At 47.1% G+C, this 27,394-nt stretch overlaps 26 non-coding genes across 26 annotated transcripts; 20 read left to right on the top strand and 6 right to left on the bottom strand.

Moving 5' to 3' along the window:
- Positions 1 to 590: 590 nt before the first annotated feature.
- On the top strand, positions 591 to 664 carry trnan-guu (transfer RNA asparagine (anticodon GUU)). Its single transcript has one exon. It is a non-coding gene; the product is annotated as a tRNA-Asn (tRNA).
- Positions 665 to 1,392: 728 nt separating this feature from the next.
- trnas-gcu (transfer RNA serine (anticodon GCU)) lies at positions 1,393 to 1,474 on the bottom strand. Its single transcript has one exon. It is a non-coding gene; the product is annotated as a tRNA-Ser (tRNA).
- A 463-nt stretch (positions 1,475 to 1,937) lies between these two features.
- LOC141312776 (U4 spliceosomal RNA) lies at positions 1,938 to 2,078 on the top strand. Its single transcript, XR_012349278.1, has one exon. It is a non-coding gene; the product is annotated as a U4 spliceosomal RNA (small nuclear RNA).
- An 846-nt stretch (positions 2,079 to 2,924) lies between these two features.
- trnak-cuu (transfer RNA lysine (anticodon CUU)) lies at positions 2,925 to 2,997 on the top strand. Its single transcript has one exon. It is a non-coding gene; the product is annotated as a tRNA-Lys (tRNA).
- Positions 2,998 to 3,198: 201 nt separating this feature from the next.
- On the top strand, positions 3,199 to 3,272 carry trnan-guu (transfer RNA asparagine (anticodon GUU)). Its single transcript has one exon. It is a non-coding gene; the product is annotated as a tRNA-Asn (tRNA).
- Positions 3,273 to 4,272: 1,000 nt separating this feature from the next.
- On the bottom strand, positions 4,273 to 4,354 carry trnas-gcu (transfer RNA serine (anticodon GCU)). Its single transcript has one exon. It is a non-coding gene; the product is annotated as a tRNA-Ser (tRNA).
- Positions 4,355 to 4,817: 463 nt separating this feature from the next.
- LOC141312775 (U4 spliceosomal RNA) lies at positions 4,818 to 4,958 on the top strand. Its single transcript, XR_012349277.1, has one exon. It is a non-coding gene; the product is annotated as a U4 spliceosomal RNA (small nuclear RNA).
- An 827-nt stretch (positions 4,959 to 5,785) lies between these two features.
- trnak-cuu (transfer RNA lysine (anticodon CUU)) lies at positions 5,786 to 5,858 on the top strand. The gene has a single exon. It is a non-coding gene; the product is annotated as a tRNA-Lys (tRNA).
- Positions 5,859 to 6,059: 201 nt separating this feature from the next.
- On the top strand, positions 6,060 to 6,133 carry trnan-guu (transfer RNA asparagine (anticodon GUU)). Its single transcript has one exon. It is a non-coding gene; the product is annotated as a tRNA-Asn (tRNA).
- A 728-nt stretch (positions 6,134 to 6,861) lies between these two features.
- trnas-gcu (transfer RNA serine (anticodon GCU)) lies at positions 6,862 to 6,943 on the bottom strand. Its single transcript has one exon. It is a non-coding gene; the product is annotated as a tRNA-Ser (tRNA).
- An 868-nt stretch (positions 6,944 to 7,811) lies between these two features.
- Positions 7,812 to 7,884, top strand: trnak-cuu (transfer RNA lysine (anticodon CUU)). The gene has a single exon. It is a non-coding gene; the product is annotated as a tRNA-Lys (tRNA).
- Positions 7,885 to 8,085: 201 nt separating this feature from the next.
- Positions 8,086 to 8,159, top strand: trnan-guu (transfer RNA asparagine (anticodon GUU)). Its single transcript has one exon. It is a non-coding gene; the product is annotated as a tRNA-Asn (tRNA).
- A 1,000-nt stretch (positions 8,160 to 9,159) lies between these two features.
- On the bottom strand, positions 9,160 to 9,241 carry trnas-gcu (transfer RNA serine (anticodon GCU)). The gene has a single exon. It is a non-coding gene; the product is annotated as a tRNA-Ser (tRNA).
- A 463-nt stretch (positions 9,242 to 9,704) lies between these two features.
- On the top strand, positions 9,705 to 9,845 carry LOC141312857 (U4 spliceosomal RNA). The gene has a single exon (XR_012349357.1). It is a non-coding gene; the product is annotated as a U4 spliceosomal RNA (small nuclear RNA).
- An 847-nt stretch (positions 9,846 to 10,692) lies between these two features.
- Positions 10,693 to 10,765, top strand: trnak-cuu (transfer RNA lysine (anticodon CUU)). The gene has a single exon. It is a non-coding gene; the product is annotated as a tRNA-Lys (tRNA).
- Positions 10,766 to 10,966: 201 nt separating this feature from the next.
- trnan-guu (transfer RNA asparagine (anticodon GUU)) lies at positions 10,967 to 11,040 on the top strand. Its single transcript has one exon. It is a non-coding gene; the product is annotated as a tRNA-Asn (tRNA).
- A 1,545-nt stretch (positions 11,041 to 12,585) lies between these two features.
- On the top strand, positions 12,586 to 12,726 carry LOC141312844 (U4 spliceosomal RNA). The gene has a single exon (XR_012349345.1). It is a non-coding gene; the product is annotated as a U4 spliceosomal RNA (small nuclear RNA).
- Positions 12,727 to 13,573: 847 nt separating this feature from the next.
- trnak-cuu (transfer RNA lysine (anticodon CUU)) lies at positions 13,574 to 13,646 on the top strand. The gene has a single exon. It is a non-coding gene; the product is annotated as a tRNA-Lys (tRNA).
- Positions 13,647 to 13,847: 201 nt separating this feature from the next.
- Positions 13,848 to 13,921, top strand: trnan-guu (transfer RNA asparagine (anticodon GUU)). The gene has a single exon. It is a non-coding gene; the product is annotated as a tRNA-Asn (tRNA).
- A 2,016-nt stretch (positions 13,922 to 15,937) lies between these two features.
- On the top strand, positions 15,938 to 16,077 carry LOC141312777 (U4 spliceosomal RNA). Its single transcript, XR_012349279.1, has one exon. It is a non-coding gene; the product is annotated as a U4 spliceosomal RNA (small nuclear RNA).
- A 967-nt stretch (positions 16,078 to 17,044) lies between these two features.
- On the top strand, positions 17,045 to 17,260 carry LOC141312820 (small nucleolar RNA U3). The gene has a single exon (XR_012349321.1). It is a non-coding gene; the product is annotated as a small nucleolar RNA U3 (small nucleolar RNA).
- A 5,268-nt stretch (positions 17,261 to 22,528) lies between these two features.
- LOC141312793 (U5 spliceosomal RNA) lies at positions 22,529 to 22,643 on the bottom strand. The gene has a single exon (XR_012349293.1). It is a non-coding gene; the product is annotated as a U5 spliceosomal RNA (small nuclear RNA).
- Positions 22,644 to 23,215: 572 nt separating this feature from the next.
- trnar-ucu (transfer RNA arginine (anticodon UCU)) lies at positions 23,216 to 23,287 on the bottom strand. The gene has a single exon. It is a non-coding gene; the product is annotated as a tRNA-Arg (tRNA).
- A 197-nt stretch (positions 23,288 to 23,484) lies between these two features.
- On the top strand, positions 23,485 to 23,566 carry trnas-cga (transfer RNA serine (anticodon CGA)). The gene has a single exon. It is a non-coding gene; the product is annotated as a tRNA-Ser (tRNA).
- A 1,291-nt stretch (positions 23,567 to 24,857) lies between these two features.
- trnas-uga (transfer RNA serine (anticodon UGA)) lies at positions 24,858 to 24,939 on the top strand. Its single transcript has one exon. It is a non-coding gene; the product is annotated as a tRNA-Ser (tRNA).
- A 177-nt stretch (positions 24,940 to 25,116) lies between these two features.
- On the top strand, positions 25,117 to 25,189 carry trnak-uuu (transfer RNA lysine (anticodon UUU)). The gene has a single exon. It is a non-coding gene; the product is annotated as a tRNA-Lys (tRNA).
- The last annotated feature ends 2,205 nt before the right edge of the window (positions 25,190 to 27,394 follow it).

The raw sequence follows: 27,394 nt of genomic DNA, 5'->3' as shown, positions 1-27,394 counted from the left end.
GAAATCATCCTTGATTTCCTTAAGAAAGGTGCCCCAAATTGGTGGAAAATCACATCTCAACCATACGCTGTCCAAAGCATTGACCCGCCTTCACGCGGCAAAACAGAACGTGTTGTTGGCCCGCACTGCTGGGTCAAACTGCGCTTCCCAAAAACAGATTGGGTCAAAACCGACAGAAGAAAACTCTAAGCCTGCTCTAAGCCCTACCCACGGGGAGGGCTCGACAGTCTCGCACAACGCGAGAGCCTCCGTTTCGCCTGTGTGATTTGGGGGCCGATGAAAACTGGGTCCGACCCGGTGAAGAAGCCCACGACCAGCCCGGCTAGCTCAGTCGGTAGAGCATGATACTCTTAATCTCAGGGTCGTGGGTTCGAGCCCCACGTTGGGCGGCTCTGTTGACTCTCTTTCTTCCCAAAAGGGTGGCGGGCTCCAGCGTGCCCATTCGCCGCGCAGGCTGAGTGGATTTTGCGAGCTCCGGAAACATCTTTCAAAACAGATGTCGCTGTTAGTGCGAGCAATTTTAATCCCTATCACTAACCCTAACCCTTGCTTTTACACCGGTGATCCGGCGGCAGCAAGCACCTGCGGCTGTCTCTGTGGCGCAATCGGTTAGCGCGTTCGGCTGTTAACCGAAAGGTTGGTGGTTCGAGCCCACCCAGGGACGTGTGAAATGCCGGAGTTTTGCACGCGCGTCAGGTGTCCACTAACGCCTATGCCATTCTTAGGGTTGCGAGGCACAGCTTTCTCAGGGCGTTTATCTTGTGCACCTTCAATAAGCTGGCTTGTTTTAAAAGAACTCAGCGGCGGGCATTTGGTGAACATTTTCACCAGCTCGAGTAGTTTGCTGTGGCATGTGGATGCCTTCTTTACTGATGATCTGTCTCTCTGGAGGCTTGTTGAGAAAGATAGTCTTGCTTCGTTTTGTTTCCTTTTATTGGCGTGGCTGGTTGTTGGCCCTCGTCAAAGAGGTGTCCACCGATCATAGCGTGCCGGAGCCAGAAGACTTGTTGTTTTGTCAATATGTTCTCAAGACTTTGCGGCAGGTATCAATAAACTACAGCACAATCACAGCTCGCCGCTACCCATCGTAAACAGGTTGGGCCTGTCTGTTCCGGTGGGCTCTCAGTGGTGCTAAAGCATCAAATGAAGAGGATGGGATTCGAACCCACACAAACCAAGGCGTGCCGAGCACAACGGACTAGCCTTGCATCGCCTTAACCACTCGACCACCTTTCGTTTTGCGCGGTCCTTTTGTTTAACACTCCCGATTCAGACCACCAGCTCATTAGTAGAGCGCTCAGTGAACTGGACTGAGTGTGTCAGATAGGGAAGACACACAAAAATTGCAGAGTGGGGTCCCCAGGACCGAGGATCACTGCTAAATGTACCGAACGACGAGGATGGGATTCGAACCCACGCGTGCAGAGCACAATGGATTAGCAGTCCATCGCCTTAACCACTCGGCCACCTCGTCGTATTACGTGCCGTCTTTTATTTAGCACTCCCGATTCAGATCATCAGCTCATTAGTAGAGAACTCAAAGAACTGAACTGAGTGTGTTAGATAAGGAGGACACACAAAAAGTTCAGCATGGGGTCCCCAGGACCTAGATTAAGGTCCAGTGCTAAAGGAACCGAACGACAAGGATGGGATTAGCAGTCCATCGCCTTAACCACTCGGCCTCCCCGCCCCCTTGCTGACTGAGAGAGGCCATGCTGCGGACCTTTTCAGCTGCTGCTGCTGTGCTTTCAGCAGGCTGTTTTGAGCACAGAGGGAATAGTGAATGAGCCGTCTTTTACACACCTCTAATCTGTTCCGTAGAAACACGGTGCAGCAACCCGTGCCAGGAGACTGTTTGTGCGGCAGTTTAAAGCTTGCTACCACCTTGTCGGTTCACATCCACGTAGGTGCCTGCAAAGGTCACAACCGTCGCCGGCATTCTTTCGCAGAGGCAATATTGTAGCCTATGAGGTTTATCCGAGGCGCGATCATTGCTGGTTGAAAACTTTACCCAATACCCCGCCAGGATGACTTGAAATACAGTCAGCTTTGGCAATTTTTGCTAGCCTCTCTGGAGGCTTAGAGTATTGTTGAGAAAAAATAGCCTGGTTTCGTTTCTCGTCGAAAAGTTGTCTGCTGATGATTGAGCGCCAGAGCCAGAAGGCTTGTTGTTTTGTAAATATGTCCTCAAGACGGGTATCATTAAACTGCAGCGCAATTACAGCTCACCGTTACCCATCGTAAACAGGTTGGGCCTGTCTGGTCCGGTGGGCTCTCAGTGGCGCTAAAGCTTCCAGTGCATGTCGAGCACAATGTATTAGCCTTCCACCGCCTTACCCGCTGGACCACCTCGTCATCTTGCGTGGTTTCTTTGTTTAACACTCCTGAACCATGTGCATGTGAATGCCTTCTTCGTCTTTTGTTTCAGCCGCCGAGGGCCTGTTTTCCACTGAGGCCCTGCGTCAAACTCCCTATGAGACACAATCGAACGTTAGTAGTAACCTCCGATTACGGCCGAATGTGGATTCTGCTCGGACGACGGGGCACCGGTACATCCTTTGTAGCTTTGGCTTGTTAGCCAAACGCTACAGCAGTTTGCCATTTCCCATGAAATCATCCTTGATTTCCTTAAGAAATGTGCCCCAAATTGGTGGAAAATCACATCTCAACCATACGCTGTCCAAAGCATTGACCCGCCTTCACGCGGCAAAACAGAACGTGTTGTTGGCCCGCACTGCTGGGTCAAACTGCGCTTCCCAAAAACAGATTGGGTCAAAACCGACAGAAGAAAACTCTGCCCTGCTCTAAGCCCTACCCACGGGGAGGGCTCGACAGTCTCGCACAACGCGAGAGCCTCCGTTTCGCCTGTGTGATTTGGGGGCCGATGAAAACTGGGTCCGACCCGGTGAAGAAGCCCACGACCAGCCCGGCTAGCTCAGTCGGTAGAGCATGAGACTCTTAATCTCAGGGTCGTGGGTTCGAGCCCCACGTTGGGCGGCTTTGTTGACTCTCTTTCTTCCCAAAAGGGTGGCGGGCTCCAGCGTGCCCATTCGCCGCGCAGGCTGAGTGGATTTTGCGAGCTCCGGAAACATCTTTCAAAACAGATGTCGCTGTTAGTGCGAGCAATTTTAATCCCTATCACTAACCCTAACCCTTGCTTTTACACCGGTGATCCGGCGGCAGCAAGCAACAGCGGCTGTCTCTGTGGCGCAATCGGTTAGCGCGTTCGGCTGTTAACCGAAAGGTTGGTGGTTCGAGCCCACCCAGGGACGTGTGAAATGCCGGAGTTTTGCACGCGCGTCAGGTGTCCACTAACGCCTATGCCATTCTTAGGGTTGCGAGGCACAGCTTTCTCAGGGCGTTTATCTTGTGCACCTTCAATAAGCTGGCTTGTTTTAAAAGAACTCAGCGGCGGGCATTTGGTGAACATTTTCACCAGCTCGAGTAGTTTGCTGTGGCATGTGGATGCCTTCTTTACTGATGATCTGTCTCTGGGGCTCATCTAGTTGACATAGTATCCGCTGACATTCGGCTGAAGGTGCTGATCCACCATCTGCTCTTGGTACGGACTGGAACCGGGGGACTGTAGTGACCATCAGATCGGAATGCAGAATGGATCTGGTGGCTACGGTGACCTCAGAATAAGAAGAAACAGACTAATATTAATGTAGATGCAAAAGTTCCATGTTGCCACAAAGTCAATACCCAATACCCCACCGGGATGACTTGAAATACAGTCAGCATCGGCAATTTTTGCCAGTCTCTCTGGAGGCTTGTTGAGAAAGATAGTCTTGCTTCGTTTTGTTTCCTTTTATTGGCGTGGCTGGTTGTTGGCCCTCGTCAAAGAGGTGTCCACCGATCATAGCGTGCCGGAGCCAGAAGACTTGTTGTTTTGTCAATATGTTCTCAAGACTTTGCGGCAGGTATCAATAAACTACAGCACAATCACAGCTCGCCGCTACCCATCGTAAACAGGTTGGGCCTGTCTGTTCCGGTGGGCTCTCAGTGGTGCTAAAGCATCAAATGAAGAGGATGGGATTCGAACCCACACAAACCAAGGCGTGCCGAGCACAACGGACTAGCCTTGCATCGCCTTAACCACTCGACCACCTTTTGTTTTGCGCGGTCCTTTTGTTTAACACTCCCGATTCAGACCACCAGCTCATTAGTAGAGCGCTCAGTGAACTGGACTGAGTGTGTCAGATAGGGAAGACACACAAAAATTGCAGAGTGGGGTCCCCAGGACCGAGGATCACTGCTAAATGTACCGAACGACGAGGATGGGATTCGAACCCACGCGTGCAGAGCACAATGGATTAGCAGTCCATCGCCTTAACCACTCGGCCACCTCGTCGTATTACGTGCCGTCTTTTATTTAGCACTCCCGATTCAGATCATCAGCTCATTAGTAGAGAACTCAAAGAACTGAACTGAGTGTGTTAGATAAGAAGGACACACAAAAAGTTCAGCATGGGGTCCCCAGGACCTAGATTAAGGTCCAGTGCTAAAGGAACCGAACGACAAGGATGGGATTAGCAGTCCATCGCCTTAACCACTCGGCCTCCCCGCCCCCTTGCTGACTGAGAGAGGCCATGCTGCGGACCTTTTCAGCTGCTGCTGCTGTGCTTTCAGCAGGCTGTTTTGAGCACAGAGGGAATAGTGAATGAGCCGTCTTTTACACACCTCTAATCTGTTCCGTAGAAACACGGTGCAGCAACCCGTGCCAGGAGACTGTTTGTGCGGCAGTTTAAAGCTTGCTACCACCTTGTCGGTTCACATCCACGTAGGTGCCTGCAAAGGTCACGACCGTCGCCGGCATTCTTTCGCAGAGGCAATATTGTATCCTATGAGGTTTATCCGAGGCGCGATCATTGCTGGTTGAAAACTTTACCCAATACCCCGCCAGGATGACTTGAAATACAGTCAGCTTTGGCAATTTTTAGAGTATTGTTGAGAAAAAATAGCCTGGTTTCGTTTCTCGTCGAAAAGTTGTCTGCTGATGATTGAGCGCCAGAGCCAGAAGGCTTGTTGTTTTGTAAATATGTCCTCAAGACGGGTATCATTAAACTGCAGCGCAATTACAGCTCACCGTTACCCATCGTAAACAGGTTGGGCCTGTCTGGTCCGGTGGGCTCTCAGTGGCGCTAAAGCTTCCAGTGCATGTCGAGCACAATGTATTAGCCTTCCACCGCCTTACCCGCTGGACCACCTCGTCATCTTGCGTGGTTTCTTTGTTTAACACTCCTGAACCATGTGCATGTGGATGCCTTCTTCGTCTTTTGTTTCAGCCGCCGAGGGCCTGTTTTCCACTGAGGCCCTGCGTCAAACTCCCTATGAGACACAATCGAACGTTAGTAGTAACCTCCGATTACGGCCGAATGTGGATTCTGCTCGGACGACGGGGCACCGGTACATCCTTTGTAGCTTTGGCTTGTTAGCCAAACGCTACAGCAGTTTGCCATTTCCCATGAAATCATCCTTGATTTCCTTAAGAAAGGTGCCCCAAATTGGTGGAAAATCACATCTCAACCATACGCTGTCCAAAGCATTGACCCGCCTTCACGCGGCAAAACAGAACGTGTTGTTGGCCCGCACTGCTGGGTCAAACTGCGCTTCCCAAAAACAGATTGGGTCAAAACCGACAGAAGAAAACTCTAAGCCTGCTCTAAGCCCTACCCACGGGGAGGGCTCGACAGTCTCGCACAACGCGAGAGCCTCCGTTTCGCCTGTGTGATTTGGGGGCCGATGAAAACTGGGTCCGACCCGGTGAAGAAGCCCACGACCAGCCCGGCTAGCTCAGTCGGTAGAGCATGAGACTCTTAATCTCAGGGTCGTGGGTTCGAGCCCCACGTTGGGCGGCTTTGTTGACTCTCTTTCTTCCCAAAAGGGTGGCGGGCTCCAGCGTGCCCATTCGCCGCGCAGGCTGAGTGGATTTTGCGAGCTCCGGAAACATCTTTCAAAACAGATGTCGCTGTTAGTGCGAGCAATTTTAATCCCTATCACTAACCCTAACCCTTGCTTTTACACCGGTGATCCGGCGGCAGCAAGCAACAGCGGCTGTCTCTGTGGCGCAATCGGTTAGCGCGTTCGGCTGTTAACCGAAAGGTTGGTGGTTCGAGCCCACCCAGGGACGTGTGAAATGCCGGAGTTTTGCACGCGCGTCAGGTGTCCACTAACGCCTATGCCATTCTTAGGGTTGCGAGGCACAGCTTTCTCAGGGCGTTTATCTTGTGCACCTTCAATAAGCTGGCTTGTTTTAAAAGAACTCAGCGGCGGGCATTTGGTGAACATTTTCACCAGCTCGAGTAGTTTGCTGTGGCATGTGGATGCCTTCTTTACTGATGATCTGTCTCTCTGGAGGCTTGTTGAGAAAGATAGTCTTGCTTCGTTTTGTTTCCTTTTATTGGCGTGGCTGGTTGTTGGTCCTCGTCAAAGAGGTGTCCACCGATCATAGCGTGCCGGAGCCAGAAGACTTGTTGTTTTATCAATATGTTCTCAAGACTTTGCGGCAGGTATCAATAAACTACAGCACAATCACAGCTCGCCGCTACCCATCGTAAACAGGTTGGGCCTGTCTGTTCCGGTGGGCTCTCAGTGGTGCTAAAGCATCAAATGAAGAGGATGGGATTCGAACCCACACAAACCAAGGCGTGCCGAGCACAACGGACTAGCCTTGCATCGCCTTAACCACTCGACCACCTTTCGTTTTGCGCGGTCCTTTTGTTTAACACTCCCGATTCAGACCACCAGCTCATTAGTAGAGCGCTCAGTGAACTGGACTGAGTGTGTCAGATAGGGAAGACACACAAAAATTGCAGAGTGGGGTCCCCAGGACCGAGGATCACTGCTAAATGTACCGAACGACGAGGATGGGATTCGAACCCACGCGTGCAGAGCACAATGGATTAGCAGTCCATCGCCTTAACCACTCGGCCACCTCGTCGTATTACGTGCCGTCTTTTATTTAGCACTCCCGATTCAGATCATCAGCTCATTAGTAGAGAACTCAAAGAACTGAACTGAGTGTGTTAGATAAGGAGGACACACAAAAAGTTCAGCATGGGGTCCCCAGGACCTAGATTAAGGTCCAGTGCTAAAGGAACCGAACGACAAGGATGGGATTAGCAGTCCATCGCCTTAACCACTCGGCCTCCCCGCCCCCTTGCTGACTGAGAGAGGCCATGCTGCGGACCTTTTCAGCTGCTGCTGCTGTGCTTTCAGCAGGCTGTTTTGAGCACAGAGGGAATAGTGAATGAGCCGTCTTTTACACACCTCTATTCTGTTCCGTAGAAACACGGTGCAGCAACCCGTGCCAGGAGACTGTTTGTGCGGCAGTTTAAAGCTTACTACCACCTTGTCGGTTCACATCCACGTAGGTGCCTGCAAAGGTCACAACCGTCGCCGGCATTCTTTCGCAGAGGCAATATTGTAGCCTATGAGGTTTATCCGAGGCGCGATTGTTAGCCAAACGCTACAGCAGTTTGCCTTTTCCCATGAAATCATCCTTGATTTCCTTAAGAAAGGTGCCCCAAATTGGTGGAAAATCACATCTCAACCATACGCTGTCCAAAGCATTGACCCGCCTTCACGCGGCAAAACAGAACGTGTTGTTGGCCCGCACTGCTGGGTCAAACTGCGCTTCCCAAAAACAGATTGGGTCAAAACCGACAGAAGAAAACTCTAAGCCTGCTCTAAGCCCTACCCACGGGGAGGGCTCGACAGTCTCGCACAACGCGAGAGCCTCCGTTTCGCCTGTGTGATTTGGGGGCCGATGAAAACTGGGTCCGACCCGGTGAAGAAGCCCACGACCAGCCCGGCTAGCTCAGTCGGTAGAGCATGAGACTCTTAATCTCAGGGTCGTGGGTTCGAGCCCCACGTTGGGCGGCTTTGTTGACTCTCTTTCTTCCCAAAAGGGTGGCGGGCTCCAGCGTGCCCATTCGCCGCGCAGGCTGAGTGGATTTTGCGAGCTCCGGAAACATCTTTCAAAACAGATGTCGCTGTTAGTGCGAGCAATTTTAATCCCTATCACTAACCCTAACCCTTGCTTTTACACCGGTGATCCGGCGGCAGCAAGCAACAGCGGCTGTCTCTGTGGCGCAATCGGTTAGCGCGTTCGGCTGTTAACCGAAAGGTTGGTGGTTCGAGCCCACCCAGGGACGTGTGAAATGCCGGAGTTTTGCACGCGCGTCAGGTGTCCACTAACGCCTATGCCATTCTTAGGGTTGCGAGGCACAGCTTTCTCAGGGCGTTTATCTTGTGCACCTTCAATAAGCTGGCTTGTTTTAAAAGAACTCAGCGGCGGGCATTTGGTGAACATTTTCACCAGCTCGAGTAGTTTGCTGTGGCATGTGGATGCCTTCTTTACTGATGATCTGTCTCTGGGGCTCATCTAGTTGACATAGTATCCGCTGACATTCGGCTGAAGGTGCTGATCCACCATCTGCTCTTGGTACGGACTGGAACCGGGGGACTGTAGTGACCATCAGATCGGAATGCAGAATGGATCTGGTGGCTACGGTGACCTCAGAATAAGAAGAAACAGACTAATATTAATGTAGATGCAAAAGTTCCATGTTGCCACAAAGTCAATACCCAATACCCCACCGGGATGACTTGAAATACAGTCAGCATCGGCAATTTTTGCCAGTCTCTCTGGAGGCTTGTTGAGAAAGATAGTCTTGCTTCGTTTTGTTTCCTTTTATTGGCGTGGCTGGTTGTTGGCCCTCGTCAAAGAGGTGTCCACCGATCATAGCGTGCCGGAGCCAGAAGACTTGTTGTTTTGTCAATATGTTCTCAAGACTTTGCGGCAGGTATCAATAAACTACAGCACAATCACAGCTCGCCGCTACCCATCGTAAACAGGTTGGGCCTGTCTGTTCCGGTGGGCTCTCAGTGGTGCTAAAGCATCAAATGAAGAGGATGGGATTCGAACCCACACAAACCAAGGCGTGCCGAGCACAACGGACTAGCCTTGCATTGCCTTAACCACTCGACCACCTTTTGTTTTGCGCGGTCCTTTTGTTTAACACTCCCGATTCAGACCACCAGCTCATTAGTAGAGCGCTCAGTGAACTGGACTGAGTGTGTCAGATAGGGAAGACACACAAAAATTGCAGAGTGGGGTCCCCAGGACCGAGGATCACTGCTAAATGTACCGAACGACGAGGATGGGATTCGAACCCACGCGTGCAGAGCACAATGGATTAGCAGTCCATCGCCTTAACCACTCGGCCACCTCGTCGTATTACGTGCCGTCTTTTATTTAGCACTCCCGATTCAGATCATCAGCTCATTAGTAGAGAACTCAAAGAACTGAACTGAGTGTGTTAGATAAGGAGGACACACAAAAAGTTCAGCATGGGGTCCCCAGGACCTAGATTAAGGTCCAGTGCTAAAGGAACCGAACGACAAGGATGGGATTAGCAGTCCATCGCCTTAACCACTCGGCCTCCCCGCCCCCTTGCTGACTGAGAGAGGCCATGCTGCGGACCTTTTCAGCTGCTGCTGCTGTGCTTTCAGCAGGCTGTTTTGAGCACAGAGGGAATAGTGAATGAGCCGTCTTTTACACACCTCTAATCTGTTCCGTAGAAACACGGTGCAGCAACCCGTGCCAGGAGACTGTTTGTGCGGCAGTTTAAAGCTTGCTACCACCTTGTCGGTTCACATCCACGTAGGTGCCTGCAAAGGTCACAACCGTCGCCGGCATTCTTTCGCAGAGGCAATATTGTAGCCTATGAGGTTTATCCGAGGCGCGATCATTGCTGGTTGAAAACTTTACCCAATACCCCGCCAGGATGACTTGAAATACAGTCAGCTTTGGCAATTTTTGCTAGCCTCTCTGGAGGCTTAGAGTATTGTTGAGAAAAAATAGCCTGGTTTCGTTTCTCGTCGAAAAGTTGTCTGCTGATGATTGAGCGCCAGAGCCAGAAGGCTTGTTGTTTTGTAAATATGTCCTCAAGACGGGTATCATTAAACTGCAGCGCAATTACAGCTCACCGTTACCCATCGTAAACAGGTTGGGCCTGTCTGGTCCGGTGGGCTCTCAGTGGCGCTAAAGCTTCCAGTGCATGTCGAGCACAATGTATTAGCCTTCCACCGCCTTACCCGCTGGACCACCTCGTCATCTTGCGTGGTTTCTTTGTTTAACACTCCTGAACCATGTGCATGTGGATGCCTTCTTCGTCTTTTGTTTCAGCCGCCGAGGGCCTGTTTTCCACTGAGGCCCTGCGTCAAACTCCCTATGAGACACAATCGAACGTTAGTAGTAACCTCCGATTACGGCCGAATGTGGATTCTGCTCGGACGACGGGGCACCGGTACATCCTTTGTAGCTTTGGCTTGTTAGCCAAACGCTACAGCAGTTTGCCATTTCCCATGAAATCATCCTTGATTTCCTTAAGAAAGGTGCCCCAAATTGGTGGAAAATCACATCTCAACCATACGCTGTCCAAAGCATTGACCCGCCTTCACGCGGCAAAACAGAACGTGTTGTTGGCCCGCACTGCTGGGTCAAACTGCGCTTCCCAAAAACAGATTGGGTCAAAACCGACAGAAGAAAACTCTAAGCCTGCTCTAAGCCCTACCCACGGGGAGGGCTCGACAGTCTCGCACAACGCGAGAGCCTCCGTTTCGCCTGTGTGATTTGGGGGCCGATGAAAACTGGGTCCGACCCGGTGAAGAAGCCCACGACCAGCCCGGCTAGCTCAGTCGGTAGAGCATGAGACTCTTAATCTCAGGGTCGTGGGTTCGAGCCCCACGTTGGGCGGCTTTGTTGACTCTCTTTCTTCCCAAAAGGGTGGCGGGCTCCAGCGTGCCCATTCGCCGCGCAGGCTGAGTGGATTTTGCGAGCTCCGGAAACATCTTTCAAAACAGATGTCGCTGTTAGTGCGAGCAATTTTAATCCCTATCACTAACCCTAACCCTTGCTTTTACACCGGTGATCCGGCGGCAGCAAGCAACAGCGGCTGTCTCTGTGGCGCAATCGGTTAGCGCGTTCGGCTGTTAACCGAAAGGTTGGTGGTTCGAGCCCACCCAGGGACGTGTGAAATGCCGGAGTTTTGCACGCGCGTCAGGTGTCCACTAACGCCTATGCCATTCTTAGGGTTGCGAGGCACAGCTTTCTCAGGGCGTTTATCTTGTGCACCTTCAATAAGCTGGCTTGTTTTAAAAGAACTCAGCGGCGGGCATTTGGTGAACATTTTCACCAGCTCGAGTAGTTTGCTGTGGCATGTGGATGCCTTCTTTACTGATGATCTGTCTCTGGGGCTCATCTAGTTGACATAGTATCCGCTGACATTCGGCTGAAGGTGCTGATCCACCATCTGCTCTTGGTACGGACTGGAACCGGGGGACTGTAGTGACCATCAGATCGGAATGCAGAATGGATCTGGTGGCTACGGTGACCTCAGAATAAGAAGAAACAGACTAATATTAATGTAGATGCAAAAGTTCCATGTTGCCACAAAGTCAATACCCAATACCCCACCGGGATGACTTGAAATACAGTCAGCATCGGCAATTTTTGCCAGTCTCTCTGGAGGCTTGTTGAGAAAGATAGTCTTGCTTCGTTTTGTTTCCTTTTATTGGCGTGGCTGGTTGTTGGCCCTCGTCAAAGAGGTGTCCACCGATCATAGCGTGCCGGAGCCAGAAGACTTGTTGTTTTGTCAATATGTTCTCAAGACTTTGCGGCAGGTATCAATAAACTACAGCACAATCACAGCTCGCCGCTACCCATCGTAAACAGGTTGGGCCTGTCTGTTCCGGTGGGCTCTCAGTGGTGCTAAAGCATCAAATGAAGAGGATGGGATTCGAACCCACACAAACCAAGGCGTGCCGAGCACAACGGACTAGCCTTGCATCGCCTTAACCACTCGACCACCTTTTGTTTTGCGCGGTCCTTTTGTTTAACACTCCCGATTCAGACCACCAGCTCATTAGTAGAGCGCTCAGTGAACTGGACTGAGTGTGTCAGATAGGGAAGACACACAAAAATTGCAGAGTGGGGTCCCCAGGACCGAGGATCACTGCTAAATGTACCGAACGACGAGGATGGGATTCGAACCCACGCGTGCAGAGCACAATGGATTAGCAGTCCATCGCCTTAACCACTCGGCCACCTCGTTGTATTACGTGCCGTCTTTTATTTAGCACTCCCGATTCAGATCATCAGCTCATTAGTAGAGAACTCAAAGAACTGAACTGAGTGTGTTAGATAAGAAGGACACACAAAAAGTTCAGCATGGGGTCCCCAGGACCTAGATTAAGGTCCAGTGCTAAAGGAACCGAACGACAAGGATGGGATTAGCAGTCCATCGCCTTAACCACTCGGCCTCCCCGCCCCCTTGCTGACTGAGAGAGGCCATGCTGCGGACCTTTTCAGCTGCTGCTGCTGTGCTTTCAGCAGGCTGTTTTGAGCACAGAGGGAATAGTGAATGAGCCGTCTTTTACACACCTCTAATCTGTTCCGTAGAAACACGGTGCAGCAACCCGTGCCAGGAGACTGTTTGTGCGGCAGTTTAAAGCTTGCTACCACCTTGTCGGTTCACATCCACGTAGGTGCCTGCAAAGGTCACGACCGTCGCCGGCATTCTTTCGCAGAGGCAATATTGTAGCCTATGAGGTTTATCCGAGGCGCGATCATTGCTGGTTGAAAACTTTACCCAATACCCCGCCAGGATGACTTGAAATACAGTCAGCTTTGGCAATTTTTGCTAGCCTCTCTGGAGGCTTAGAGTATTGTTGAGAAAAAATAGCCTGGTTTCGTTTCTCGTCAAAAAGTTGTCTGCTGATGATTGAGCGCCAGAGCCAGAAGGCTTGTTGTTTTGTAAATATGTCCTCAAGACGGGTATCATTAAACTGCAGCGCAATTACAGCTCACCGTTACCCATCGTAAACAGGTTGGGCCTGTCTGGTCCGGTGGGCTCTCAGTGGCGCTAAAGCTTCCAGTGCATGTCGAGCACAATGTATTAGCCTTCCACCGCCTTACCCGCTGGACCACCTCGTCATCTTGCGTGGTTTCTTTGTTTAACACTCCTGAACCATGTGCATGTGGATGCCTTCTTCGTCTTTTGTTTCAGCCGCCGAGGGCCTGTTTTCCACTGAGGCCCTGCGTCAAACTCCCTATGAGACACAATCGAACGTTAGTAGTAACCTCCGATTACGGCCGAATGTGGATTCCGCTCGGACGACGGGGCACCGGTACATCCTTTGTAGCTTTGGCTTGTTAGCCAAACGCTACAGCAGTTTGCCATTTCCCATGAAATCATCCTTGATTTCCTTAAGAAAGGTGCCCCAAATTGGTGGAAAATCACATCTCAACCATACGCTGTCCAAAGCATTGACCCGCCTTCACGCGGCAAAACAGAACGTGTTGTTGGCCCGCACTGCTGGGTCAAACTGCGCTTCCCAAAAACAGATTGGGTCAAAACCGACAGAAAAAAACTCTAAGCCTGCTCTAAGCCCTACCCACGGGGAGGGCTCGACAGTCTCGCACAACGCGAGAGCCTCCGTTTCGCCTGTGTGATTTGGGGGCCGATGAAAACTGGGTCCGACCCGGTGAAGAAGCCCACGACCAGCCCGGCTAGCTCAGTCGGTAGAGCATGAGACTCTTAATCTCAGGGTCGTGGGTTCGAGCCCCACGTTGGGCGGCTTTGTTGACTCTCTTTCTTCCCAAAAGGGTGGCGGGCTCCAGCGTGCCCATTCGCCGCGCAGGCTGAGTGGATTTTGCGAGCTCCGGAAACATCTTTCAAAACAGATGTCGCTGTTAGTGCGAGCAATTTTAATCCCTATCACTAACCCTAACCCTTGCTTTTACACCGGTGATCCGGCGGCAGCAAGCAACAGCGGCTGTCTCTGTGGCGCAATCGGTTAGCGCGTTCGGCTGTTAACCGAAAGGTTGGTGGTTCGAGCCCACCCAGGGACGTGTGAAATGCCGGAGTTTTGCACGCGCGTCAGGTGTCCACTAACGCCTATGCCGTTCTTAGGGTTGCGAGGCACAGCTTTCTCAGGGCGTTTATCCTGTGCACCTTCAATAAGCTGGCTTGTTTTAAAAGAAGTCAGCGGCGGGTGTTTGATGAACATTTTCACCAGCTCGAGTTTGCTGTGGCATGTGGATTCATTCTTTACTGATGATTTGTCTCTAAGGCTCATCTAGTTGACATGGTATCCGCTGACATTCGGCTGAAGGTGCTGATCCACCATCTGCTCTTGGTACGGACTGGATCCGGGGGACTGCAGTGACCATCTAATCGGAATACAGAATTGATCTGGCGGCTACGGTGACCTCAGAATAAGAAGAAACAGACTAATATTAATGTAGATGCTAAAGTTCCATGTTGCCACAGTGTCAGATTGGAGAGGATCTGGGGCCTCATGTACAAAGACTTGCGTTGAATTATTACTAAAACATTGCGTACGGACAAAGCTGTAAATGTGCGTACGCAGTAAAAAAATCAGATGTATGAAACACTGCGTACGCGGAATTCCACGCATATCTCTTTGTACATCCGAATTAACGTGAAATTGAGCGCACATGCACGAGCGCAAAACCCCTCCCTGCCTCCTCCCCCGTATTAATATAGTAATGACTCCACTTTGGCAAAACCAAACGAAAAAGCAAGCAAGAGAAACTTAACAGAATGTGATTTGAAGGTGCTCCTCACCGGTAGACCGGAGAAAAACTGTTATTTGCAAGTTTGTAAAAAAAAAATAATAAAAAAAAAATAAAAAAAAAATAGAGTGGGAGAGTTTAGCTGACGCGGTTAACGCAGTGGGGTCTGAACATCGCACTATGAACGAATTAAAAAAGAAATGGTCCGATGTAAAGGTGCAGGTGGAGAACAGCGGCGACTTAGCCTACGTTTCAGCGCATCAGTCAGAGTCATAGAGCGCAAGCAGATGAACATCGTTGTCTTGTAACGGTAAAATATCTTGTTTGAATAAGTGCAACGTTGTCTTTATGAAATAAACAATAGTAGGCCTATGTCTATAAAGGTTCATATAATGCCTCACCACACGGTGTGATGTTGACATAATGTGATTTAGTTTGACACAAAGCAACCGAGTGATCCTTATCAGCTAGGTAAAATATTTTATAAGAAATTTCTATTTTTATTTTATGGTTATCTGCTGAATTTGCTGATGCTTGTAAATTACATGATGTAATTTATTAACATTTCATCATATTATATAGCCTATATAGCCATTGAGAGGGACATCCCAGTGGATCACAGTGTTGTTTGAATTAGTTTACATAAGATATATATATATATATATATATATATATATATATATATATATATACACACACACACACACACACGATATTTACATACCCTCTATATGTATATTAGCTATCTGTATAAAAGTTATTAATACTAATTAAATATAAAATAAGAATATTATTGTGTGTTATTTTTTTGGTGGTGGAGGGGTTGGGGTTGGGGGGGGGGTGCCCTTTTTTTCAGTTTCAGCACATGCCCCTCAAAAGGTCTGTGCACGGCTCTGGTGCCACCGGCATTTCAGCTGCCAAATCGCCCGCTCTACAAGTGCGAGAATGGGCATCATTGTATCTGCGCTCTTGGTCAGTTTGTTGGTTGTTGAGGGGGGTTAACAGCCCACGTCTTTAATGGATAACCGCGGTCTCCTGATATGCAGTTAAATAATTACGCTCAATAAAATAAAATAAAGTAAAACTTAGCTGTTTCCGATTCCATGCTGCGGACCTTTTCAGCTGCTGCTGCCGTGCTTTCAGCAGGCTGTTTTGAGCACAGAGGGAATAGTGAATGAGCCGTCTTTTACACACCTCTAATCTGTTCCATGGAAACACGGTGCAGCAACCCGTGCCAGGAGACTGTTTGTGCGTCATGTTTAAAGCTTGCTGCCACCTTGTCGGTTCACATCCACGTAGGTGCACGAAAAGGTCACGACCGTCTCTGGCATTCTTCTATCTGGCAATATTGTAGCCAATGAGGTTTATCCGAGGCGCGATCATTGCTGGTTGAAAACTTTACCCAATACCCCGCCAGGATGACTTGAAATACAGTTAGCTTTGGCAATTTTTGCTAGCCTCTCTGGTGGCTTAGAGTTTTGTTGAGAAATATAGCCTTGTTTCGTTTAGGTTTTTTTTCCTCGCCAAAAAGCTGTCTACTGGTGATAGAGCGCCAGAGCCAGAAGGCTTGTTGTTTTGTCAATATGTTCCCAAGACAGGTATCGTTAAACTGCAGCACAATTACAGATCACCGTTACCCATCGTAAACAGGTTGGTCCTGTCTGGTCCGGTGGGCTCTCAGTGGCGCTAAAGCTTCCAGTGCGTGTCGAGCACAATGTATTAGCCTTCCACCGCCTTAACCACTGGACCACCTCATCTTGCGGGGTTTCTTTATTTAACACTCCTGATTCATGTGCATGTGGATGCATTCTTCGTCTTTTCTTTCAGCCGCCGAGGGCCTGTTTTCCACTGAGGCCCTGCGCCAAACTCCCTATGAGACACAATCGAACGTTAGTAGTAACCTCCGATTACGGCCGAATGTGGATTCTGTAGCTTTAGCTTATTAGCCAAACGCTACACCAGTTTGCCATTTCCCTTGAAATCATCCTTGATTTCCATAAGAAAGGTGCCCCAAATTGGTGGAAAATCACAACTCAACCATACGCTGTCCAAAGCATTGAACCGCCTTCACGCGGCAAAACAGAACATGTTGTTGGCCCGCACGGCAAAACAGAACATGTTGTTGGCCCGCACTGCTGGGTCAAACTGCGCTTCCCAAAAACAGATTGGGTCAAAACTGACAGAAGAAATCTCTAAGCCTGCTTTAAGCCCTACCCACGGGACGGGTTGACAGTCTCGCACAACGCGAGAGCCTCAGTTTCGCCTGTGTAATTTGGGGGCCGATGAAAACTGCATCCGACTAAAATTACAAAAAATTTTTTAGGACTCTCATGATGTTTCAGATGTAACTTTTCTCATCTCTGTTGTTAGGTTGTCACCATCTCTGAGACTCAAAGTGTCAGAAGTCGCCTAAGCTGGTTTTGCAAAATGGAGGTCAAGATTATACTTTCAGGGATCATTTCTATAGTTTTTAACTAGGAAATGTGTTTCAAAAGTGTAGTGTCTCCCAAACTACGATGATGAGCTTTGATACTCTTTTCTGAGCGTGAATCGGGTGTGGAGTAATTGTTTATTTCATATGTTCCACACCATTGATGAACTTTCTGTGTGGCGTTTATGCAGCATAGAAGAAGAGAGTATGATCAGAGTGGTCTTTGAAAATTGTAAATATCAGATTAAAAATCTTGCAAATAGTTGCGATCAATTGAACATCGGATATGATTCTGTTTGTAATTAATTGTTTAGCTCATAATTGGTGTATATCTGATGAAACTACTTTTTTTTTTTTTACATTTTTGTGGGTGGGTGTCACCATCCTTGAGATTCAGAATGTCAGGATAAGATGTCAGCTGGTTCTATCAACTTAAAGTTGCCATAAAAATGCATTGAGAGAATTTTTTAATTTGTTCTTTGATATCTACATAGAAGGTATTTGGCATAGGAAAGGGCAAACAATCTCCAGAAACGGTTTTACAGGACCATTTACAACCCTAGGATTTGTCCCTAGAATGAAATGCTCTGTTATTGCCTTTTTTGGAAGCTTCATGAATATTAATGAGCTCTGCTCCAATTGGCTGTTTCACAGAGCTGCTCATCTCTATAGCTGGCACATTGATAAAAATATATATTTAATTAGGAGCTCTAGCCGCTTTTAATATGTGGTTTGTTGAATCTGCCGTTTTGAATCGCAGATATTTTAGTCTCATTACTGTGATCCATGTGCTCTGTGTAAAGTTATAATGCAGAGGGAGCTCTTCTTACCACACAAGTTCAGCTGCTTCTCGGTGATACTCTGGATCTGTAAATCATTCGCCTTCATCAGCGCAGTTATTTCTCCATCATTCACCATCATCAGCACAGTCATCTCTCTGTTTATGTGGTAAGTGATATCTTTTGTACTGCAATGTAACAGGCTAGTGCTAGCATTAAGCTAACCGTGTCCCTTCAGTGGCTTGCTTTGTTTTACTGATGTACTGACGTTACCGATGATTGGGCGATGCAAATGTTGGAGGCGTAACTATTAACGATCCCGGGACTGTTGCGTAACAGTTGGTGTTATGTTGGAATTGACATATAAATCTAGTGTTCTCAAAAGACCACCGAAAAATAGAAGATTTATCCTTATCCTTATATAGATTTATCCTTGATTTCCATAAGAAAGGTGCCCCAAATTGGTGGAAAATCACATCTCAACCATACGCTGTCCAAAGCATTGAACCGCCTTCACGCGGCAAGACAGAACATGTTGTTGGCCTGCACTGCTTGGTCAAACTGCGCTTCCCAAAAACACATTGGGTCAAAACTGACAGAAGAAAACTCTAAGCCTGCTCTAAGCCCTACCCACGGGACGGCTCGACAGTCTCGCACAACGCGAGAGCCTCCGTTTCGCCTGTGTCATTTGGGAGCCGATGAAAACTGCCTCCGACCCGGTGAAGGAAGCCACAACCAGCCTGGCTAGCTCAGTCTGTAGAGCATGAGACTCTTAATCTCAGGGTCATGGGTTCGAGCCCCACGTTGGGCGCCTCTGTTTGCTCTCTTTCTTCCCAACAGGGTGGCGGGCTCCAGCGTGCCAATTCGCCGCACAGGCTAAGTGGATTTTGCGAGCTCCGGAAACATCTTTCAAAACAGCCTGTTAGTACGTGCGATTCTAATCCCTAACCCTAACTTTTACAACCGTGATCCGGCGGCAGCAGACACACAACAGCTGTCTCTGTGGCGCTACCTGGAGCAGGATCGTCTGTTTCCGTGGCCATCTCCTCGTCCAATATGTAAACGAAATATATGATAACTTTTCAAAGTAATACATGTTTTCTACTTTCTTCCTCTCTGTTTACAATGTTCTCAATTGGTAACTCGTTACGTTTTCGTCCGTCTTTCATCCGTGTTTGGCGTTCACAAACTTTTGACTCATGAATTGCCCATAATGAAACACCGTTTAAATGTAATCTTACTCATTAAACTCTATTTACACGTTCTGAAGTTTGATTTAAATCAGAAGAAAACGTGTTTCAGCTGTAAGCGCAGTCATTCCTTATGACAATTTACCGTGTTTTTACTATAGTGAAAGCGTAGTAACCATTTTGTGTTTTTTGGCTGATCGATTACAACTGTATGAACACAGTCTTACTATAAATGAAAATCTGAATGAACAGCAACAACAAAAAACGTTGTGCTTGTGTTTATCGTCATTTACCATGGTTTTACTATAGGTCTTCCCTTCCGCAAGGCCAGCAGCCATTAGGTCCACCACCGCCTCAGGGATGGTCTTCCCTTCCGCCAGGCCAACAGTCATCGGCTCCACCACCGCAATCTCAGGATTGGTCTTCCCTTCCGCAAGGCCAGCAGCCATTAGGTCCACCACCGCAATCTCAGGATTGGTCTTCCCTTCCGCAAGGCCAGCAGCCATTAGGTCCACCACCGCCTCAGGGATGGTCTTCCCTTCCGCCAGGCCAACAGTCATCGGCTCCACCACCGCAATCTCAGGATTGGTCTTCCCTTCCGCAAGGCCAGCAGCCATCAGCTGCACCACCTCCTCAGAACCGACAGCGTGCTTGGCTTTGTCTTATAAAAATTATAAGTTTGTATTTATTATTATCATTATTATTTTTATTATTATTATTAATAGGATTATACTTCTTTTAAATTAGTATTTATATCTTATAACGATTATAAAAGTTTATATTATTATTATTATTATTATTAGTAGTAGTAGTAGTAGTAGTAGTAGTAGTATAGTTCTTTACATTTGTATTGATGTCTTATAAAAATGATAAAGGTTATATAATTATAAAATAGTTTATATGTCTTTATAAAAGGTATATTATTATTCAGAGTATTATCATTGTTTACATTTTTTACATATAACTTTTCCATTGTATAAAGGTCAGATTTAAAGAGTGTTTTTTATTATGCAAGTTGTATTGTTACTAGGGCCGGGACTTTAACGCGTTAATTTAGATTAATTAATTACACAAAAATAACGCGTAAATTTTTTTTAACGCATTTTAATCGCACTTAATTTTGCACCGCGGAACGTTTCTCATTGGATGAGTTTCAGCGGCGGACCAATTATACTGGAGCACCAACTAACAGAATGCGTATATCACCGCAGGACATCGAGCCTCAAGTATCACCTCAATGCTTTTACAGAAGGTCTACCTATAGGGTACCTGAATTTCTGAAATGAAGGCTAGTATATTTCTGAATATCCCAGTGTTTCCCGTACCATCATCTCAGGGGGGCGCGTTTACAATGTCTCCTCCAAGAAAACACGGACTGGATCGCGGACTCCATTCATAAAAAACGAATTTACTATAGCGCGGAATGCCACGTAAATTCGTCGATTTTTTGATTGATAAATCAAAAGTTGGTCTGTCACTTAATTCAAATCGCGATATGGACTAATGTCTGAAAACTGAAATGCAAAAAGACCGTTTTAATATGAATCCTGCACTGTTTGCCTCTGTATGTTAGAATGGCAGAGACGCGTTTTTTTATACTGCACGCGTGATGCTCCCGTTAATTTTTGGCATTTGTATCTCACATGAACAGATAGACTCAATCTCCAAAGCTACAGTCAGTGTCACTTTTAACGTTTCATTTGAGAAAACTAGCATCATATCATACTTTACACACAGAAACTTCACGGCAACCTGTCAAAATAAAAGTACGGTTTAACATGAAACCGAACACTATTCCTATTTAAATAGACAAAAAACAATATATATGATAAAAAATAAATATAACAACAAGATTAACCACTTAATTGTAGAAAAAAATACTATGATTATTATTATGTATTGATTTTAACAGAAAACCTGTTTGTTTGCCAAAAATTAAAAAGGTTTATTTTTCATTTGATTAAAAATAAATAAATGTTTATGCTTTCATTTGATTATGAGAAAAATTAAAACACAAGAATTTATAAAAAAAAAAAAAATAGCAAAAGATTGTAAAGCCCTATTGTTCAAAATGTTAAAATAGAGAGTTTTGGATTTATTTTTTAACTGAAATAAATGTTTTCGGTATGGGAAACGCTGTATCCTATTGCTACAGTTAATGGCAATATTGCACTGGTCTGTTGGACTTGGTTGAACAAAAATAAACAATATTTTGTTGCTTCAGTTTATGTGTTCAGTCATTATTCAATGGTAACTAAAAATCCATATGAAAAAACTTACTTCTCACTGTTCTCAGGTCAAATATTTATATGCGATTAAAATGCGATTAATTTCGATTAATTAATTACAAAGCCTCTGATTAATTAGATTAATTTTTTTAATCGAGTCCCGGCCCTAATTGTTACAGTTCTTTACATTTGTATTCATGTCTTATAAAAAATAATAGATTTTAGCTTTTGGAATAAACTATTTTTATTTAGTTTTTTTTATTTTATTTATAATTTTCATTTGTATATATTTTGTTCTTAATATTAAACTCTTTGTGGTAGTAAGATGATTATAAATGACGATTTCAGTTTGTTTATATATTCTTTTTTAATATTATATTTCTCCAATTCTGGGTATAAGATTTTTGAAAAGGAGCATATAATGCATATATAGAGTATAATTTGTCATATGTCAATATTTGAGCTTTTGAAATAAACCATATTTTTTTGGAAATATGTTTTTTATGTTTTATTATTTCAATATTACAAAATTGAATAGTTGTTTTGTAATTAGGTAAAATATGTAGAAATATGGACTTTTCTGTAATTTGTTAAAGTAAGTTAAAGGGTAAAAAAAGTGGGTAAATCCAATAAATTTTCCCTTTTTTTTCACTTCCCCTTTTTTTTTGTTCCTTTTCCCCCTGTTTTTTTTCACATTTTTTCTTTTCCCCCACCCATAGCGGTCCCTTTTGCCCTGTTTTAGGCTGGAGCGGTTAAGGCGATGGACTAGAAATCCATTGGGGTCTCCCCGCGCAGGTTCGAATCCTGCCGACTACGCTCTTCACCGGTGCTGAGGAGAAGAGGCTGGGCCCTTTTCTTCCGTGTCCCTAGCACGGATTTGTGTGCCCTCTCTCCACAGTAATAAAAAGCGATGCTAGCCCTTTTTTTTTCAATTCAGACGGCCGGCACCACTAGGTGTAAGCCACCTCCATTTTTCGTACGGGTGCGGTGCCAGTTAAACTATACCAACAACGCAGGCAGCAGAGGCTGGCTTTCGGGGTCAACAAAGAAGGCTCGAAGCGCACGAGTCACTGATAGGGCCAAAACAGCTGAAGCCATCTTTGTTTGAGCCCGTCCAGAGTTTTTCTCGCGTCATGGACGAGAGAGCGCTGTCTTTCCATGCTGGCTAAAGAAATTTGAAGCTGCGAAGCTGGAAGCGCAAAGGCTGCAAACACAGACCATGATGAGGCGCGCTTCGTTCCACTGCACGCTGGCGGGTGGCCAGATTGACTCTGCTCTTGACACTCTAGTGTAGCTCTGCTGTGAGCAGAGCCCCCAAAAATACAGGTCACTCGCAAAGGTTCCCCTCCACGGAAATCTTTAGTAAAAGGCAAAAGATTTATGCGCTGATGACGAGAAACTCGAGATGTGTCTCTATGCCCTTGGACCTGTGCGCTCACTGTGGTAAACCACTACGCTCACCAAGGGTAATCTAGGGTGCCGACACCTGACAACATGATTTTCGTCACCCCCCTCTCTCCAAATGGGAGAAGTAAAAGTTATGAAAGTCCCTTCCCTCACCCAGTATTCACAAACCCGATCAAGGTAATGTCATCTCTTTTTTCATGCCCCCGTATTAGAGGCCAAAAAAAATATTAAATGAAATAAAGCGGTCCAAATAATGACCCACTGTAATGTATAGCATTCAAGATATTGAGAGACTTTAGCTCGTGGCTGGTCAATCTGGTATTTCATGGAGTAGGGGCTCGTTTTGGCAAGTTGGGTGCAGTCGCGTGTGCTGGGAGCGAAGAACAGCAAGCGCAACTCTTTGTTAGTATGGTGGACAGTATCTCCCCCTGTCACGTGGAAGACCGGGGTTAGATTCCCCAACGAGGAGACCTAGCTCTCTGCTGCTGTCGAACGACTCATCCAAAAGCTTTTGGTGCAGACAGAGGTCACAGAAGGAGTTCTGCTTCGAGGTCAACCGCAGCCGAAAACAACGCGTTGGCCGGGAATCGAACCCAGGTCAACTGCTTAGAAGGCAGCTATGCTCCCCACAATACCACCAACGCAGGCGCTCAGTGCAAGATTTAAGTGGTCAGAAAAGAATGCTCGAATCCGGGTCATGGCAGCCCTTTGTCGTTGAGCGACGGGGACGTCCAGCTTCTTTTTGCCAACTCACCCTTCAGTTGGATTTTGCGCCTGAAGCTCGGCGGCATCCTGTGCTGCCCGCCTCGAGACAAGGGAGCAGGCGGTCCATATGCACGGCGTAGTCGTGGCCGAGAGGTTAAGGCGATGGACTCGAAATCCATTGGGGTCTCCCCGCGCAGGTTCGAACCCTGCCGACTACGGTCGGGCATTCCCCCTTTTACCTTTAGCTTTTTGCGACGGTGGTTGGGCCTTCCAAGGCCTTTGGCCTTCGCTCTCTCTGACGTAATTGCGTGCGGCCTTTGTCCCGTAGCTCCTGTGGCAAGTGAGCTTCTGCCGGGCGGCTTGTGGAGAAAGTGTTCTTATATAAAAAGTAAGAAGCGCGCAAAAAACAAGAGCCTGGCTAGCTCAGTCGGTAGAGCATTAGACTTTTTTTTACTCTGAGGGTCCAGGGTTCAAGTCCTTGTTCCGGTGAAGGGCCATCTTCTTGTTGTCGCCCTCAGCTTGCAGTCGTGCCGGTCCAGCTCTGCCGTGAGGCGGCGTACGCTTAAAGATGTGACAGAGTTCACATAGAGTGTTTGCTATGCTGCCCCTTCATGAATTTTTCGTTGCTTGTGGTGGGCTGTTTATGCGCTGATGACGAGAAACTTGATATGTGTCTCTATGCCCTTGGACCTGTGCGCTCACTGTGGTAAACCACTACGCTCACCAAGGGTAATCTAGGCTGCCAACACCTGCCAACATGATTTTCGTCACCCCCCTCACTCTAAATGGGAGAAGTAAAAGTTACGAAAGTCCCTTCCCTCACCCAGTATTCACAAACCCGATCAAGGTAATGTCATCTCTTTTTTCATGCCCCCGTATTAGAGGCCAAAAAAAAATATTAAATGAAATAAATCGGTCCAAATAATGACCCTCTGTAATGTGTAGCATTCAAGATGTTGAGAGAGTTTAGCTCGTGGCGGGTCAATCTGGTATTTCATGGAGTAGGGGCTCATTTTGGCAAGTTGGGTGCAGTCGCGTGTGCTGAGAGCGAAGAACAGCAAGCGCAAATCTTCGTTAGTATTGTGGACAGTATCTCCACCTGTCACGTGGAAGACCGGGGTTAGATTCCCCAAAGAGGAGACCTAGTTCTTTGCTGCTGTTGAACGACTCATCCAAAAGCTTTTGGTGCAGACAGAGGTCACAGAAGGAGTTCTGCTTCGAGGTCAACCGCAGCCAAAAACTGTGCGTTGGCCGGGAATCGAACCCGGGTCAACTTCTTGGAAGGCAGCTATGCTCACCACAATACCACCAACGCAGGCGCTCGGTGTCAGATTTAAGCGGTCAGATAAGAATGCTCGAATCCGGGTCATGGCAGCCCTTTGTCGTTGAGCGACGGGGACGTCCAGCTTCTTTTTGCCAACTCACCCTTCAGTTGGATTTTGCGCCTGAAGCTCGGCGGCATCCTGTGCTGCCCGCCTCGAGACGAGAGCAGGCGGTCCACATGCAGGCGTAGTCGTGGCCGAGAGGTTAAGGCGATGGACTTGAAATCCATTGGGGTCTCCCCGCGCAGGTTCGAACCCTGCCGACTACGGTCGGGCATTCCCCCTTTTGCCTTTAGCTTTTTGCGACGGTGGTTTGGCCTTCGCTCTCTCTGACGTAATTGCGTGCGGCCTTTGTCCCGTAGCTCCTGTGGCAAGTGAGCTTCTGCTGGGCGGCTTGTGGAGAAAGTATTCTTATATAAAAAGTAAGAGGCGCACAAAACACAAGAGCCTGGATAGCTCAGTCGGTAGAGCATCAGACTTTTAATCTGAGGATCCAGGGTTCAAGTCCCTGTTCGGGCGAAGGGCCATCTTCTTGTTGTCGCCCTCAGCTTGCAGTCGTGCCGGTCCAGGGGCCTCATGTATCAACGCTGCGTACGCACAAAAACTTTGCGTACGCCAGATTTCACGCTCACGTTTGGATTTACTAACGATGAAATGAACGTGAGAATGTGCGTTGATCCACGCCAACTCCATGTCTGGCGTACGTGTATTTTTTTGTGCGTGTGTTTGTTTTATGTCCCTTGGCGACTCCTAGAGGCAATTATTTAAAATTGCACACTACAAAGTATCGCACCAACACATGTGGAAAACATTGCTATTAATTTATAATTGATAAAATGGGTTAATTGAGACAATATTTTTCTACCAGTTATGTGATTTAGAACATATAAAAGCATTTGCAAATGTATACATCCCTTAGTCTATGGCAATGGCAGTGTTGGCCTTATTGGAGGACATTGTCAATGGCCAAATCCGAAGGGAACGCGTTTTTAGGGATCTCAGTGATTTTCTGGCCCACGATGATGACTGGCTTATAAAATGTTTCAGATTTCCAAGAGCTATCCTCTTGGAGCTCTGTGCTGAGTTGGGTCCAAATTTGGAGACAGCGAGGAGCCACGCATTACCCGTTCCCTTACAGGTGCTGATAACGCTTGGTTCCAAAGGGAACTGGCAGACCGCTCGGGGTTAAGCCAGTCGTCTTTGAGCCTGCAATGCCAGCTGTATGGGACGGGATCATCCGCATGTCTAGCAGGTATATAAGATTTCCATACCATGCAGTTGACCAGCCAAACAAAGCGCAATTTGCAGCGATCACCGGTTATCCTAATGTAAGCGCAAGCGATCGACTGCACGGACATTGCTATAAAGGCGCCATCTGAAGAACAATTTGGATACGTGAATCGGAAACAGCTAAGTTTTACTTTATTTTATTTTATTGAGCGTAACTATTTAACTGCATATCAGGAGACCGCGGTTATCCATTAAAGACGTGGCTGTTAACCCCCCTCAACAACCCACAAACTGACCAAGAGCGCAGATACAATGATGCCCATTCTCGCACTTGTAGAGCGGGCGATTGGGCAGCTGAAATGCCGGTGGCACCAGAGCCGTGCACAGACCTTTTGAGGGGCATATGCTGAAACTGAAAAAAAGGGCACCCCCCCCCCCCTTATATATATATATCTTATTTAAAACATTAACATTAAAACATTCAAAACTAATTCAAACAACACTGCGATCCACTGGGATGTCCCTCTCAATGGCTATATAGGCTATATAATATGATGAAATGTTAATAAATTACATCATGTAATTTACAAGCATCAGCAAATTCAGCAGATAACCATAAAATCTAAATAGAAATTTCTTATAAAATATTTTACCTAGCTGACAAGGATCACTCGGTTGCTTTGTGTCAAACTAAATCACATTATGTCAACATCACACCGTGTGGTGAGGCATTATATGAACCTTTATAGACATAGGCCTACTATTGTTTATTTCATAAAGACAACGTTGCACTTATTCAAACAAGATATTTTACCGTTACAAGACAACGATGTTCATCTGCTTGCGCTCTATGACTCTGACTGATGCGCTGAAACGTAGGCTAAGTCGCCGCTGTTCTCCACCTGCACCTTTACATCGGACCATTTCTTTTTTAATTCGTTCACAGTGCGATGTTCAAACCCCACTGCGTTAACCGCGTCAGCTAAAGTCTCCCTTTTTTTTTTTTTTTTTACAAACTTGCAAATAACAGTTTTTCTCCGGTCTACCGGTGAGGAGCACCTTCAAATCACATTCTGTTAAGTTTCTCTTGCTTGCTTTTTCGTTTGGTTTTGCCAAAGTGGAGTCATTACCATATTAATACGGGGGAGGAGGCAGGGAGGGGTTTTGCGCTCGTGCATGTGCACTCAATTTCACGTTAATTCAGATGTACAAAGAGAAATGCGTGGAATTCCGCGTACGCAGTGTTTCATACATCTGATTTTTTTACTGCGTATGCACATTTACAGCTTTGTCCGTACGCTATGTTTTAGTAATAATTCAACGCAAGTCTTTGTACATGAGGCCCCAGCTCTGCCGTGAGGCGGCGTACGCTTAAAGATGTGACAGAGTTCACATAGAGTGTTTGCTATGCTGCCCCTTCATGAATTTTTCGTTGCTTGTGGTGGGCTGTTTATGCGCTGATGACGAGAAACTTGATATGTGTCTCTATGCCCT

The sequence above is a fragment of the Garra rufa genome, unplaced genomic scaffold (assembly GCF_049309525.1).
Source record: "Garra rufa unplaced genomic scaffold, GarRuf1.0 hap1_unplaced_005, whole genome shotgun sequence".
Classification (NCBI taxonomy): Eukaryota; Metazoa; Chordata; class Actinopteri; order Cypriniformes; family Cyprinidae; genus Garra; species Garra rufa.
The sequence above is the reverse complement of the archived record's forward strand: the minus strand, read 5'-3'. Positions and strand labels throughout refer to the sequence as shown.